The 15,447-nt window shown below is 41.9% G+C and overlaps 1 long non-coding RNA gene across 3 annotated transcripts in view; it reads left to right on the top strand.

Annotated features, from left to right (window-relative positions):
* Positions 1-13,436, top strand: part of LOC119868379 — a 37,087-nt gene extending 23,651 nt beyond the window's left edge. For 2 of the 3 annotated variants that reach the window (XR_005386178.1, XR_005386176.1), the window contains exon 6: positions 12,926-13,436. This is a non-coding gene — a long non-coding RNA (uncharacterized LOC119868379). Of the gene's footprint in view, positions 1-5,854; positions 6,696-12,925 lie in introns of those variants that run through there. The other variant, XR_005386177.1, reaches the window with a different exon arrangement.
* The last annotated feature ends 2,011 nt before the right edge of the window (positions 13,437-15,447 follow it).

Genomic DNA, 15,447 nt, shown 5'->3' on the forward strand with positions numbered 1-15,447 from the left:
AGGTTTTTCTTCCTCAGGCTGTCGTTTATTTCCCTTAATCTATCTTCATGGTCTTTTAATTGTTTGTCTCTTTTTTCCTCAGTTTCCCTCTTTGCTATCAACTTGTCTTCTAGGTCACTCACTCGTTCTTCCACCTCGTTCACCCTCGTCGTTAGGACTTCTAGTTTGGATTGCATCTCATTCAATTGATTTTTAATTTCTGCCTGATTAGCTCTAAATTCTGCAGTCATGAAGTCTCTTGAGTCCTTTATACTTTTTTCTAGAGCCACCAGTAGGTGTATAATAGTGCTTCTGAATTGGCTTTCTGACATTGAATTGTAATCCAGATTTTGTAACTCTGTGGGAGAGAGGACTGTTTCTGATTCTTTCTTTTGAGGTGAGGTTTTCCTTCTAGTCATTTTGCTCAGTGCAGAGTGGCCAAAAGCAAGTTGTATTGGGAAAAAGAGAAAAAGAGAGGAGAGAAAGAAGGAAAGAAAAGAGAAAGAGAAAAAAAAAGGGGAAGAAAAAGAAAAAAAAAAAAAGAAAAAAAAAAAGAAGAAAAAGAGAAAGAAAAAGAAAGGAGAAAAAAAGGGGGTGGGGGAAGGAAACAAATCAAAAAGCAAAACAAAACAAAAACAAAAACAAAAACAAACAAACAAAAAAAGAACCACCGGGGAGTATCTTCTGATTCTGTGTTCTTTAAGTCCCTTGGCTTCTCCTGGAAGTTGTCCGTCTAGCTGGTGTTCTGGGGGAGGGGCCTGTTGTGCTGATTTTCAGGTGTTAGCAGTTGGGGGAGCTGCTGTGCCCCTGCCTGGTGCAGGGCTCGGTGGGGGTTGTTTACCCCGTGAGGCCGCAGGAGGAACAGCCCCAGTGGCGGGGCAGCTCTGGAAACCTGGATTCAGCTCCGGCAGGAACTCCGTCTGCAGGGCCTGGAGGCTCCGGGGCGGGGCCGCTGATCTGCTCAGCTCGGGGCAGGAGCGTCCTCGCTGTCCTGGGCCCTCCCGGCCTCTGCCTGTCCCGGGGGAGGCCGGATCCTGGGCTGTGTCCCGGCGCCCTGTGCTCCGGAGCCTGCGCTGGCGGATTCGCGCTCCCGGGCCGCGCAGCCCCCTCCGTGGAGCCGCCGCCCGAGCCCCTCCGAGCTGCTCCTGGAACCGCGCAGCCCCCTCCGCACGGAGCCTCTTCCTCTGCCCGAGCCCCTCCGAGCTGCTCCCGGGGCCGCGCAGCCCCCTCCGCGGAGCCGCCGCCCGAGCCCCTTCAGCTGCTCCGGGTCCCGCCGGGTCCCGCCGTGCGCGCTGCAGCCCTTAGGGAGCTCGGCGCCCTCTCCTGGGGCGCAGTTGCTGTTACTGTCCCCGGGAGCCCGAGGGCATCCCCGCCCTCCTGGGTCCTGCTCCAACTCCCCGCGAGCCCCTTTCCTCCCGGGAAGGTCGGTGCAGCTCCTGCGTCTCCGGGACGGGGCTCTCCTGTCCTGGGGACACTTGCCCCGGCCTCAGCCCGGCTCCTGCGGGGCCCCTCCCCCTTGGAGGCCTTTGTTCCTTTATGTCTTTTTCCCCGTCTTCCTACCTTGATAGATGGGCGAACTCTTCTCACTGTAGCATTCCAGCTGTTCTCTCTTTAAATCTCAGGCCGAATTCATAGATTTTCAGGATAATTTGAAGGTTTTCTAGGTAGTTTGGTGGAGACAGGTGATTTGGAGACCCTACTCTTCCGCCATCTTGCTCCTCTCGCTTCTAAATGGCCATATTATTTCAATTTTATTCTCTTGCATGAAAATTTCTTTTTTGAAAATTTATTTATTTATTTATTTATTTATTTATTTATTTATTTATTATTCATTCATTCATTCATTCACTTATTCATTTATTCATGAAAGAGGCAGAGACATAGGCAGAGGGAGCCTGATGTGGAACTCCATCCCCAGACCCCGGGATCATGACCTGAGCCAAAGGCAGATGGTCAACCACCGAGCCACCCAGGTGCCCCTTGCATGAAAATTTCTGTTGCAAAGCGGTATGTTCTCTTCTTTTCTTTCATTGAACTCTATTTTGTCAATATTCTTTGCTTTGGGTCAGACTTACTTTGAAAAATATACAACAAAGAACATTTTTGGGAGGAACTTCAGTAGTCAATTGTAAACATTGGAACTTTAAAAGACACTGTGTTTTCTTTGTTCCCTGATGATTATATACAAGTTCTAGGCCTGATCAATCTAGAAAATTCTTATTCTTAAGAGAAATGTCTATGCTGGCAAGATACACTCTGCTTCATCACAGGTGGAATATGTGCAAAATGTGCCCAAAAAGGTAACACTAGGTGGGTTGCTCAATGAAAAACTAATTGGCTTCTCTCGCAACATGTTTTACTAGGACATTGGAACATTATTTTATTGGGTTGTATTTGGGTGTTCCTTTCCTATTCCCAAAGTATGACTTCTGAGAGAATATGAGGATATTAACTTAACTCATGGTCACTGCTTTGAGACATCAGAAGGAAGGTAAAATTTTGAAATCAAGGAATGTGTTTTTGGAAGATCACCTGGAACCTGCTTCTTTTCTTTCTCCAAGGAAGAAAATTTTGAAAGGGTATTAACATGTTATGGGGCCAGGAGCCCTGTAGTCTTTGCTGGAAACAAAATTTGAGTCTTTTTAAAAGACAGGATTATAAAAGAAAAATGAACATGACAAATATTCCAGCTATCAATTGCTGTGTAACAAATTACTCCCAAATTTAGGGTGTTAACACAACCATTTCATTTTGCTCACCATTTTATGAGGAATTCAGGGAAGGCTCAATGAGATCTCTCACACGATTATGTTCAGATGTCTGTGTGCTCACAGTTATCAGAACCTCAGCTGGGCTGGACATCCACCATGGCTTGTTCACAAGTCTGGCAGTCGATCATGACTGTCAGCTGGGAGTGCAACTGCAGATCTACTGGAGTACCTACATCTGGCCTTGCCATGTGGTCTGGGCTTCTCACAGCATGGTGGCTGGGTCCCAAGAGGAAGCTATCTGGTGAGCAGGTATTCAGAGAGAACTTAGGAGAGGCTTCAAGGCTTCTTCTGACAAGGACTTGGAAATCTTACATCATTTCTGACTCGTTCTCTTGCTTCCAAGTAAGGTCAGCCCAGATTCAAGATGGCGGAAGGGGAGAATTAGACCCCACCAATTTATGGAAGGATAGTCAAAGAATTTGTGGCTATCTTTTTTTTAAAAAGCTTTTAGTTATTTATTTACTTACTTATTTATTTGTTTGTTTGTTTGTTTGTTTGTTTATGAGAGAGAGTGAGGGGGTGGGGGAGGAGGAGGAGCAGAGGGAGAGAGACAAGCAGACTCCGTGCTGAGTATGGAGCCAGACACAGGGCTTGATCCCACAATCCTGAGATCATGACCTGAGCTGAGCTGAAACCAAGAGTCAGAAGCTCGACTGACTGAGCCACCCAGGCACCCCTGTGGCTATCTTTTAAAACTTCCCTAACAACCGATTCTCGGCCTTTTGGCTAAGATCAAGTGAAAATTTCCCCAACAAGGTTAGCACTGGACACATGAATGAATGAATGAATGAATGATACCCACCTAAGCATACCTAGAAGAAATGCTCTCTAAAATTCTTCTTTTTATAAAAAAATTTGCATTTATTCTGAAATATTTTAGGTCCAAAATTAAGACAGTGGTTTTGTCTTGTGAAAGGGTCTACATACACTAAATTCTCTGCATAAGGTAAAAGGAAGGAAAGAAGAAGAATAGAATGAGAGGCAGAGCTGTCATCTACCCACCTGGCAGGTATTCACCTTCCCAAATGTTTCCCCCTTCCTCTATTTCCATGCCTGAAGTCCCTCCAGTAAGGGCTTTTTCTTCTATTGAGTCTTGAAGAGCTTCTACCTATAGAAATAAACTATTGTGGTACAGATACCACTTAGAGAAGAATATCCCAGTTTTTAAAAAAATATATCGTCCCTTGGAGATTAGATTGGGAGTGCAGATGAAGAGGAAATATTGGGGGGGTGGGGGATGGAGGTTACTAAAGATATCAGAGCTTAAAAAAAAAAAAAAAGATATCAGAGCTTTTCTTACTCTGATGACTGAGAACAAGAGCCTCCATACCCTGGAAGAGGGATATAGGACAGGCTAGAAGCAAGAGGAAAAAAATGAATGGCAAGGTGAAAAGATTCTAAAGGTTAACTTCACATTTCAAAATGCTCAAAACTGGCCCAGGAAGAGGAGTAGACAGGTTGTTAGTAGAGTTAACTTGACCTACCAGGGAACTCCTAACAAAGGGAAGGGGGAAGGAAATATGGAGGAGCTCTTTTGTACCAGCATACATTCACATATCAACCATGACAACAACCCTTTACAAAGACAGTATCACTATAGAGTCACCTGGGTGGCTCAGCAGTTGAGCATCTGCCTTCGGCTCAGGGCATGATTCTGGTCCAGGGATTGGAGCGAGTCCTGCATCAGGCTCCCCGGAGGGAGCCTGCTTCTCCCTCTGCCTATCTCTCTGCCTCTCTCTGTGTGTCCCTCATGAAGAAATAAATAAATAAAATCTTTAAAAAAAAATAGTATCACTATGTCCACCTCACAAAAGAGGAGGGCAGAGCCACAATGTATCAGGAGTCGGGGTCCCTGAAGAGTCCATAGGAGGCGGCTCAAGCAGAGCACTCCTTGTAGATTGTGATCAGTGTGAGAGAGAAATCCAGTGAGTATTCAAGGCTTACTTATTACAAAACCATTGCTACCTTTAACTAACACCGCCTCACCACCAGTCACATAGACAACATATTTCTATCGGTAATAATTCTTTAGGGGTGGAGGGAGACATGGAGAGGAGGACAGGTATGGAAGAATGACTTAGGAAAAGTGTATGTATAGTTTTAAAATCCCCCATGGTCTAATCCTTCCTTTGCCCTGTTCCCTGGGTAACATGTTGTCCTGGGGCTACAAACCATTGCATTTAAGGTTTGGGGGTTTTGTTTGTTTGTTTGTTTGTTTGTTTTGAGAGGGGAGGAGGAATAGGGGAAAAGGAAAGAAAGAATTTTAAGCTGGTTCCGTGTCCAATGTGGAGCCGGGTGAGGAGCTTCACCTCATGACCTTGAGATCACAACCTGAGCTGAAATTAGGAGTCAGATGCTGAACCGACTGAGCCACCCGGTTGCCCTGCATTCAAGGTTTTAAGGTAGGAATGCCACATGACTGGAGGTGTGCAGTTAGGACAAGTCTGGCAGTGATATGTGGGACGTGTCAGGTGGCATGGGGGGGCGGGGTGGAGCAGTGGGTGGGAGCCAGGTGACACGTAAGGATTATCCTGAAATTATTCCAGTGCCGGAGCTGCAGGCCACTCTGACGAACCAGCTGTGGGAAGCCTATAAAGAGGTGCCAGAAAGGTGCAGGAAAGATCAGACATAGAAACATACAAGAGGCTACAGACAGACTGGGTCTGCGGCCTGAGGAGAGAGAGAGGAGCTTTTGAACTTTGGGGACTGGGAAAATGTGTGATAAGCAGATTACCGCAAGAGTCAGTCTTGCTCAATAGATTGGTGATGTCATATACATAAATGATTTTGGACAAAGATTTTATAAATCATTTGGCTAAAAGGCAGCAGTCAGCCTCTGCCACAGTTGAAGGGATTTCTTTCTTTTTTTTCTTTAATATTTTATTTATTCATGAGAGATACAGAGAGAGAGGCAGAGACATAGGGAGAGGGAGAAGCAGTCTCCATGCAGGGAGCCCGATGTCGGACTCGATCCTAAGACCCCAGGATCACAACTCGAGCCAAAGGCAGAAGCTCAACCACTGAGCCACCCAGGCAGCCCTGAAGGGATTTCTTTAATCCTTTCTACTGAAGAGCTAGCTGACAAACTGCTCTCTTCCCTCTAGGGCGTCCCAGTGGACAGGACTCAAGATGAGCCACAAGGGCCTCATCGGATCCCAGAGAGACACTCCTAGATTCTTTGACTTGACCAGCATGGATTTCAAGCTCTTCTATCGCAGCAGCCCCTCCATAGTCGGTCGCTGGCGCAGTAGGCCAGCCGTTCTCGGGTGCTCCAGATGCCCCGGGCTCTAGCCCTCACCTTTGCTCCCTTAGATGCGACGTGGGCCCCCTTTCTCCACATCTCTGCAGGAAACACTTTCCAAAGCTCCCAAGAGGCCCTCCAGAAGTCTCTCAAGGACCAGGTTAAAAGTGAAGGAGGGTGTGATTCTTCCATCCCCAAAGCACAAGTAACAGTTGTCTTCTTCACAAAGGCCCTTCCTCTCCACACCCTGACCTCTTTTGATAACCTTGCTCTGGCTGAGGGTCCCAGAGCTGCAGGAGCAGAACCTGGAAGCGTCCCCTAAAGCTCCTGTCTGTGGGGTTTTGCCTCTGGCTCACTTTCATATCTGACAACACTGTACTGACAGCTGAAACTGAGGGGGAAATGTTCCATTCCAGCCAATTGCTTGCTAGCTAGACAATAATGAATTTTTAAGAATCATAATTAGTGCATTAAAAAAAATCTCAGCCATCATTTTACCAAGTCCAATGATTTGTGTGTGTTGTGATTTTTGTTTTTTTTGTTTTGTTTTGTTTTTCTTGTTTGTTTGTTTTACCAAGTCCAAGGGTATGTATGTATGTATGTATGTATGTATTTATTTATTTATTTATTTATTTTCCAATGGTATTTAAATAGATCCTGGCTTCTTCAACTAAGTCCTGTGAATATGCTGACAATCAGTGTAATTTTTCTCTGATCCTTGGCAATTTTTTAGCCAGAGATCACTTTTCATCAGGTAACTGATACAATTTCCAAGCCATCTCCAGGATGCATAGGGCCAAGTACAATAAAATATATTTTTGCATTTCTTACTCCACCCCAATTAATCCAAATGGAGAAGAAATCCTTTGGGAAACAATTTCTGAGGAACAAAAGCAATTTCTAGTGGCACTGAATCAACTCCAGTGCCAATACTATTTAGTGTAAACTCTTTTACCAGTGGAATGTTTAATATAAACTGTGGTTATGTTCATAAAAGTCATGCTTAAACAGATATTTTAATTATAGAGGGAAGAATGTTTGGTATTCCTCTCTTAGTGGTTTTTACATAGTCCACTTTTTATGTATCTATGTATTTTAAAAGATTGTAATTTTTAAAAGATTTTATTTATTTATTCATGAGAGACACACAGAGAGAGGCAGAGACATAGACAAAGGGAGAAGCAGGATCCTTATAGGGAGTTTAATACAGGACTCGATTCTGGGAACCAGGGATCACGACCTGAGCTGAAGGCAGACCTCAACCGCTGAACCACCTAGGTGCTCCTATTTTTTTTTTTTTTTTTAAGATTTAATTAGGGACGCCTGGGTGGCTCAGTGGCTTAGCGCCTGCCTTCGGCCCAGGGCATGATCCTGGAGTCCCGTGTCAGGCTCCCTGCATGGAGCCTGCTTCTATCTGTATCTCTGCCTCTCTCTCTCTGGGTCTCTCATGAATAAATAAATAAAATCTTTTAAAAAATACAAAATAATAAAAAAATAAAGGTTCAATTAATTTATTTGTTAGAGACCCAGAGAGAGAGAGAGCAGGGGAGGAGCAGAGGGAGATGGATAAGCAGACTCTGTGCTGAGCATGGAGCCCAATGGTGGGCTTCGAGATGGTGACCTGAGCCAAAATCAAGAGTTGGATAGTTAACCAACTGAGCCACCCAGGCTCCCCTATTCCACTTTTTAAAAGACAACATACATTACTTCGACAATCAGAATATATTTTTACCCATGTATAGGCTTACATATGACACACTGACATATTTAAAGGGTGAGAGAATGAGATGGAAAATTCAAATGGTCTTTACAATGGTGTCCACTAGAAATACAATGCTAAACACATAATGTAATTTTAAGTTTTTTAGTAGCCATGTTAGAAAAGTGAAATGAAACAGGTAAACTTAATTCAATAATGTATTTTATTTAACCCAATGTATCCAAAATATCATTTTGACATGTAATCAATATAAAAATTATTAGTGGAATATTGTAAGTTCTTTTTATTGTATTAAGTCTTTGCAATCCAGTGATTATATCACACTTATGGCACATCTCAATTCAGACTAGTCTCATTTCAAATACTCAAGAGCCCCGTGCTTATAGTGACTATTGAGTGGGTCAGCACAGCTCTATAATCTCAACAATGATCTTATAATAGACAAATATTAAAGATCTTATTAGGCCTTGTTGATTGGACATGAATTTGTTCTTGTGTGCTTGATAAAAATTCTGGGAAAATTCAAAATGTTGCAGAAAAATTAAAAAAGAAGTCAGTTATTTAAGGAGAGCATTCTCGTATCTGTCACCCTATAAAAGTTATACTTACAAACTGAACCTCTTCCTTCCCTTTAATGATTTGTTTAGTTCCAAAGCTGTGTCTAAACAATAATTGCATCTCAAAAGCATGAGAAAACCCTGAGGAGAATAGATTAGTTGCCATCATCATCTGAAGTATGGAGACCACTGCTCTCCAATATTTATTGGTACTTATCTCTTGAGGTAACACCTTCAAATCAATAGTTCTTTTCTATTTTTAATGTCCTGCCATTAATCCATTCTTGTGTCCATTTTTCTTGCTCAACAAAGAATGTGCAGAAGCCTGAGTGTTTTTCTAGCGGATTTATTTTCCCTCGGTAGGCACAGATTGTGTTTCTTCTGGAGTCTGCATTGGGATTTAAAGATTGGCAGTGTACTTCCATTTTAGACAAAAGGGAAGTAATTCTACGGTCTGCTGCATAAAAAATAAAACTTGGATCTTATGAGTCTCTTAGTATTCTGGTAAGAAATACGTAACATTAAGGTTGCCCTCTTAACTATTTTTAAGTGTATGTTTCAGTAGTGCTAAGTATATTCGAATTTCTGTGCAACTTTATCCATCTTTGTGCATTTTTTTTCATGTATTTTAGAGAAACAAGTAGGTTCTCACCTATGTGGATGGGTCGATTTATTGTCTCAGGTCTCAGAGATGGTTGGATGAGGGATTTAGAGTTAGGTCATGGGCCTGTAAGGAGCCAAGGAGGCACAAACTCCATCTGACCCGCGGTGCAATGGAGGCAGATGAGCCATCCTCTCCCGTCATCATGAAGTTACAGGATGGGGTGACGTTGGGAGATTACAGGATTATCTTTTCTACATTACTGCTTGAATCTCAGAACACTCGGCAAGGGTCAGGATGGCCACCTCTGCCCCTAATGTTTCTCCTATGACATTCCCAGTCAGCTTGTACCCTTTTGCTTTTAGCTATCAGAAGGTGTGTGAGCCAGACACACACCTGAGGGTGTCTGAGGGTGACAAAGCCAGAATATACACACCTCATTTCAAAAGCTCAGATCTTTCAGTTAAACCACGTTAGTATAACCTGTTCTGAAGGACCCAATAAAGTTTTTTTAGGCACTGATGTTCAGAAATTTGCACCTTAATAGGCTCCCACATTAAACAATGGTTGGCTTGTGACTCTCCTAAAAAGTAATTTTCAGGACGCCTGGGTGGGTCAGTCAGTTAAGCGTCTGACTCCTGTTTTTAGCTCAGGACGTGATCTCAGGGTCATGAGATCGAGCCCCAAGTTGGGCTCCATGTTCTGCACAGAGTCTGCTTGAGTTTCTCTCTCCCTCTATTTCTGCCCTTCCCTCTTGTGCTCTCTTTCTCTCTCTGTCAAATAAATACATACTTTTTTTAAAGGTAATTTTCACTGCTAGAAACTTTCTTGGCCAAGGATGTAAATAGTTTGTTTCTATTTTGACATGTCAGTGATCAAATGATAAATATCCAACTGTATGAATTTTAGATTGCAGCTGTTGACCTCAATTTGGCAATCTCACTAAATTATTTCTTAGTTTCCCAGAGATATTTTTTTGTTACCAGCTTTGTATTTTGAAAAATTTTAAACTTAACAGAACAGTTGCTAGAATAGTACAATGAACAGCCTATACCTAGATCTGTCAATGGCTAATATCTTGTCACATTTGCTTTTTTTCCTCTCGCGAGAGCCATATTTCCTTACTAAGGTGAAACTGAAATAACGGAAGATTAACCATTGTAAAGCCAACAATTCAGTAGCATTTAGTACATTCATAATGTTGTATAATCACCTCTCTCTATTTAGTTCCCAAACATTTTCATTCCCTCAAAAGAAAACCCTGTCTCCAGTAAGCAGTCACTCCCGTTCACCTTCTCCCCAGACCCTGGCAATCTCTAGTCTGTTTTCTGTCTCTATGAATTTGCCTAGTGGGGATATTTCATATGAATAGAATCATGCCAGGGACGCCTGGGTGGCTCAGTGGTTGAGCGTCTGTCTGCCTTTGGCTCAGGTCGTGAGCCCAGGGGTTTCCTGGGATCAAGTCCTACATTGGGCTCCCTGCAGGGAGCTTGCTTCTCCCTCTGCCTATGTCTCTGCCTCTCTCTGTGTGTCTTTCATGAATAAACAAATAAAATCTTTTTTTAAAAAATAAAATCATGCCATAAGTGACCTTTCTGTGTCTGGCTTCTTCATGTAACGTGCTCGAGGTTAGTCTGCAATGTAGCATGGATCAGTACTTTTACCACAGATACTGTTAATTGAGGTTGTAAATTGAGTATGGGAGAGCGTTCCATCACTTATGTTCTCCTACTTCTGCTGCACCCCACAAACAGGTGGGATAGGATCTCATAGTCCCTTAAATCCCATAGTTCCTTTCAAATCAAGTGCTTCTTTGGGCAAAGGGTGGGTGTTAATTCAAATATATGTGAGTTCACATCTTATAAGCTTCTTATTTCATAGCTTAAAATGGGCCTTAAGCAGAAAATATCCAAAGATAACCACACTAACTAGCTAAATAGCTCTGGATATGTTGCTTAATTTCTCTAGCCCTCAGTTTCTTCATCTACAAAATGACCAGACTGGATCCAAGCCCTAAGAGCCACTGTAATGAAAATTGTATGATTCTATTCCCCAGACAACTAGCTTACACTTTTCCTACATCTATTATTCCAGAGAGCTACATTTCCTCTCTGGTGTATTAGAGCAAAATTGATATTGATGAACCACTGGCTATGTGACCCTGGAGTTTACAAACTATAGCTTGGATGAATTTACAATTCAGTTGGAGCTAAGAGATAGATGAACATATGACAAGAGGGATATTCATAACCAGAGGACAAAGCTTGTTAAGAGACATGAAATATTCAACACTGAACCACGCACATACCCTGTAAGGAAACTGGTAAGAATGCCAACAAGAAATATCGGCCTGCCCTCACTCTTCTCACGTCACTGCCCTTTTTGATTTGGTCAGTCGTCTGTGGGTCAAATGGCTATAGAATGCTTCTGGAAAGCTAGTAGCACTTCCAGATTAAAGTTTACCAAGCTGGTACACCAAACAGAAGATTCTTTCTTGAATTTATTTTTAGTACTGGAGTTTTAAAAATTTGTTCCAATATTTTATTATGAAACTTTCCAAATACATAGCAAAACTGAAAAATTTTTACAGTGAACCCTTATATACCTGCCTCCTAGAGTCTACCATCAACATTTTACACTACTTGTTTTATCACATATTTATCCATCCTTCAATCCATTCACTGACCCAACTTATTTTTGGAAGAATTTCAAAGTAAATTACAGACATTGGTATGCATGCAGTTAATTCGAATTCAGTATTAGTTTACCTTTTTTTTCTTTTGTTTTTTTTTCCTTTTTTTTCTTTTGATGTAAAATGTATATACGATGAAATATACAAATTTTAAAGTGTGCATTCATTGAGTTTTGACAAATGCATACACTTGGGTGATGCAAAATCCTATCAAGGTAGCTAACATAGCATTTATTTTTTTTAATTTTTATTTATTTATGATAGTCACACAGAGACAGAGAGAGAGAGAGAGAGGCAGAGACAGGCAGAGGTGAGAAGCAGGCTCCATGCACCAGGAGCCAGATGTGGGATTCGATCCCAGGTCTCTAGGATTGCGCCCTGGGCCAAAGGCAGGCGCTAAACCGCTGCGCCACCCAGGGATCCCAGCATTTATTTTTTAATTTAAATTTTTATGTAAGTATGTTGTTTTGAAAAATACAGTAGCATGATTAGTCTTAAACTGAAACCCTGCCTGCAGTCACCTGTCCCTCCTCCCAATCCTGTTTTCTGCTTCTCGAAGGCAACCCCTTTCAAATCTTTTTACAAGTTTCTTTAATAATTATATATCCTTGTATAGAGTTTTATTATTTTTATTTCTTAAGTTTTCCATTTTAGAATTATCTACTGGTTAGCTACTATGGAAGATGATGCTATGGTTTCCCCAGAAAACTCCAAAAAATCTGTAATTAATAAGAGAATTAGACAGCTTTGCTGTATATAAAAAAAACTACGAAAAGCAATTGTATTTATATACAATAGCAATCAGTAGAAAATGTAAAAAGAAAATTGTAGTTTCTAAAAGTATAACATATCATAAAATAAACATGACAAAAGATAGATCTTTCATGAAAAAGTAAAAATTCTGCATTGTAAATTAGCAAAAGAAGTCCAAATCATTGAGGAGAAATACCACATTTACAGAGAAGCAAATTCAATATAGTAAAGAAGGCTGACCCCAAAAGGTGTGTTCGTGGAACTCTACAAGCTAAAATATTTGTTGATGATCAGAGAAGCAAGAACAGTCAAAACATTGCAAAATAAAGAAAAAGAGGAGGAGCTCATCTTACCATTATCAAGAACTACCTGAAACCCATAGTAATTAGGATGATGTGATATAAACCAATGGAAAAGGATAGATAGCCCAGAAAAGAGATCTCGGAGGAGGAAGAACCACTCCAAGGACCTTTTCTGTCTGCCTACCACTGTTACATGAGCACGAAATACATTTCTACTGTGTTTTGGCTATTTTATGATTTTGGACCTGTTTTATAAAGCAGTCAACCTGTTCTAATACAACTTCTTTTTTATTGTTTTTTTTTTCCTAGATTTTATTTATTTATTTGTGAGAGAGAAAAAGAGCACAAGAAAGCAAGCAGGGGGAAGGAAAGGGACAAGCAGACTCCTCTTGAGTGCATGGGGTGAGGGAACTCTATCCCACAGCGCTGAGATCGTGACCTGAGCTGAAATCAAGAGTCTGATGCTTGACCAACTGAGCCACCAAGGCGCCCCTACAACTTCTATTGCTTTAGTGGTCACCCTGTGAGTTTTGATATGCAAAAATAACATCAATATTTACATTAATATCTTTGCCTTCCTGTTTAAAAACACAAGGACTTAGCATACTTTGACTTTTATCACCATCTGCCTGATGTACATGCTCCCGTTATTGGATGTTATGGTTCTATTTTTCAACCTTATAAAACATTATTGCCTTTGTACTCGTGATGTTTTAGATTGCTCACAAACCTGCTTAATTTGTTCATTTTCTCTTATATCTTCAACCTTCCATCTGAGATTGCTTTCTTTCTGTCCATGGTACATTCTAAATAAACTCTTTATGGGGACCTCTGTTGGTGTGTCAAATTGTCAGTATTTGGAAATTTCTTTATTTTGCTTACAGTGTGTGTGTGTGTGTGTGTGTGTGTGTGTGTGTTAAGATTTTATTTATTCATTTGAGAGAGACAGAGCAGGAGCCAGGGATGGCAGGGTGGGGCAGAGGGTGAGAGAGAAGCAGACCCCCTACCGAGCAGGGAGCCTGATGCTGGCCTCAATCCCAGGACCCTGAGATCATGACATGAGCGAAAGGCAGACACTTAACCATCTGAGCCACCCAGGCGCCCTGCTTACAGTATTTTTATTTGGTGTTGGGGGGAGTTCAGTTATTCACAGTTCCTGTAAGCAGAGTGAAGTAGACGCTTGTCAGGGTGCTCCTGTGTGTCAGCAGGAGGCAGGCAGTGGGGAAGGAAATGTGACATTACCCCTAGGATCTCCCCATGACATGTCAGGAGACTCGTGGAGCTGAGAGCAAGAAGGCACACGCTGAATCAGGTTACCCAGTCACCCAGGAGTGGGGAAGAACCATCCATGCCCTAGGTGGACCTAGACCTCCTAGGGCATGGGCTTCTGGTCACCTAGCTCTAACCAGATATGGACCTGAAGACAACACCCTGCTGGCCTGAAGAAAGCTCCTTACAGCAGCCAGGAGTAGTAAAACCATAGAACAAGGTAGAAAGGCTCCTTTTTCTAACCCCTTCAGGGTGACTTTCCTTCTCTCTCAGGAATTATGTCCAGTGATTTCCATGCCAAAACCAGGGCACTGGCAGAGTTCTTAAAAGCAAAGTGGAAAAAAGTGAGATCTACCCAGATTGATCCTATTCCAAGATAATTTCTTCATCCATCTAATGCCTATGAGATCTTACAGCTGTGAGGTTTGCTTATGCTATGAGGTCTGTTTTGGTTCCCTAAAGGAGTGTTTCCCAAATAGTGATGCACCCAAGTAACCCGGGTCAGATGTTAAAATTATAGATTATGTCAACTTTAGTAGACATTCTGAATTCTTACCTCTAGGGCAGTGCTATCCAGTGGAAATATTATGCAAGCCACATATAGGCGATTTTACATTTTCTAGTCATCACATTTAAAAAATGAAGAGAGTGACGCCTGGGTGGCTCAGTGGTTGAGCATCTGCCTTTGGCTCAAGTCGTGATTCCGGGGTCCCGAGATCGAGTTCCGCATTGGGCTCCTTGCAGGGAGCCTGCTTCTCCCTCTGCCTATGTCTCTGCCTCTCTCCCTGCGTCTCTCATGAATAAATAAAATAAAATAAATAAAAAATAAAAAAATGAAGAGTAACAGTGAACGTATCTTCAAGAATGTATCTTCTAAGTTCCCTGGGTGGCTTAGCGGCGGAGCGTCTGCCTTCAGCTCAGAGCACGATCCCGGGCTTCCGGGATCGAGTCCCATATGGGGCTCCCCGCAGGGAGCTTGCTTCTTCCTCTGCCTGTGTCTCTGCCTCGCTCTCTGTGTCTCTCATAAAAAAAAAAAAGAATGTATCTTCTAGTACTTAAACAATATATTTAATTTTAATAATGTATTTTATTTAAATACATATTTGAAATAGACTTTATTTAACTTAAATATATTTTATTAATTTTAATGGAATATTTTATTATTTAAAATATAAATATTTTGCTTATATATCCAAAATATTATCATTTCAACATGTGAGCAACAAAAAATTCTTGAAATGTTCTACATTCTTATTTTTCATGCTAAATCTTAAATTTCTATGTGTATTTTATACTTACGGCATATCTCAGTTTGGACCAGCCACATTTAAAATACTTAGTAGGCACAAATGGCTAGTGGCTGCTATTTTGGACAGGGCAGTGCTTGGGAAAGGCCTAGAAATCTGTATGCTCGAAAGCATCCCAGGTGATTCTTATCAGGTAAGTTCAGAAAATGCCACTTTAAGGAATGATGAATACCAAACAATGAGCTTTTGAGCCATTCTGGTGGCCTCATAGATACATACGTAATGTTGGAGTAGAAGGGGCCTTGGGAGGCACGG

The sequence above is a fragment of the Canis lupus genome, chromosome X, assembly GCF_011100685.1.
Source record: "Canis lupus familiaris isolate Mischka breed German Shepherd chromosome X, alternate assembly UU_Cfam_GSD_1.0, whole genome shotgun sequence".
In the NCBI taxonomy this organism is placed as follows: domain Eukaryota; kingdom Metazoa; phylum Chordata; class Mammalia; order Carnivora; family Canidae; genus Canis; species Canis lupus.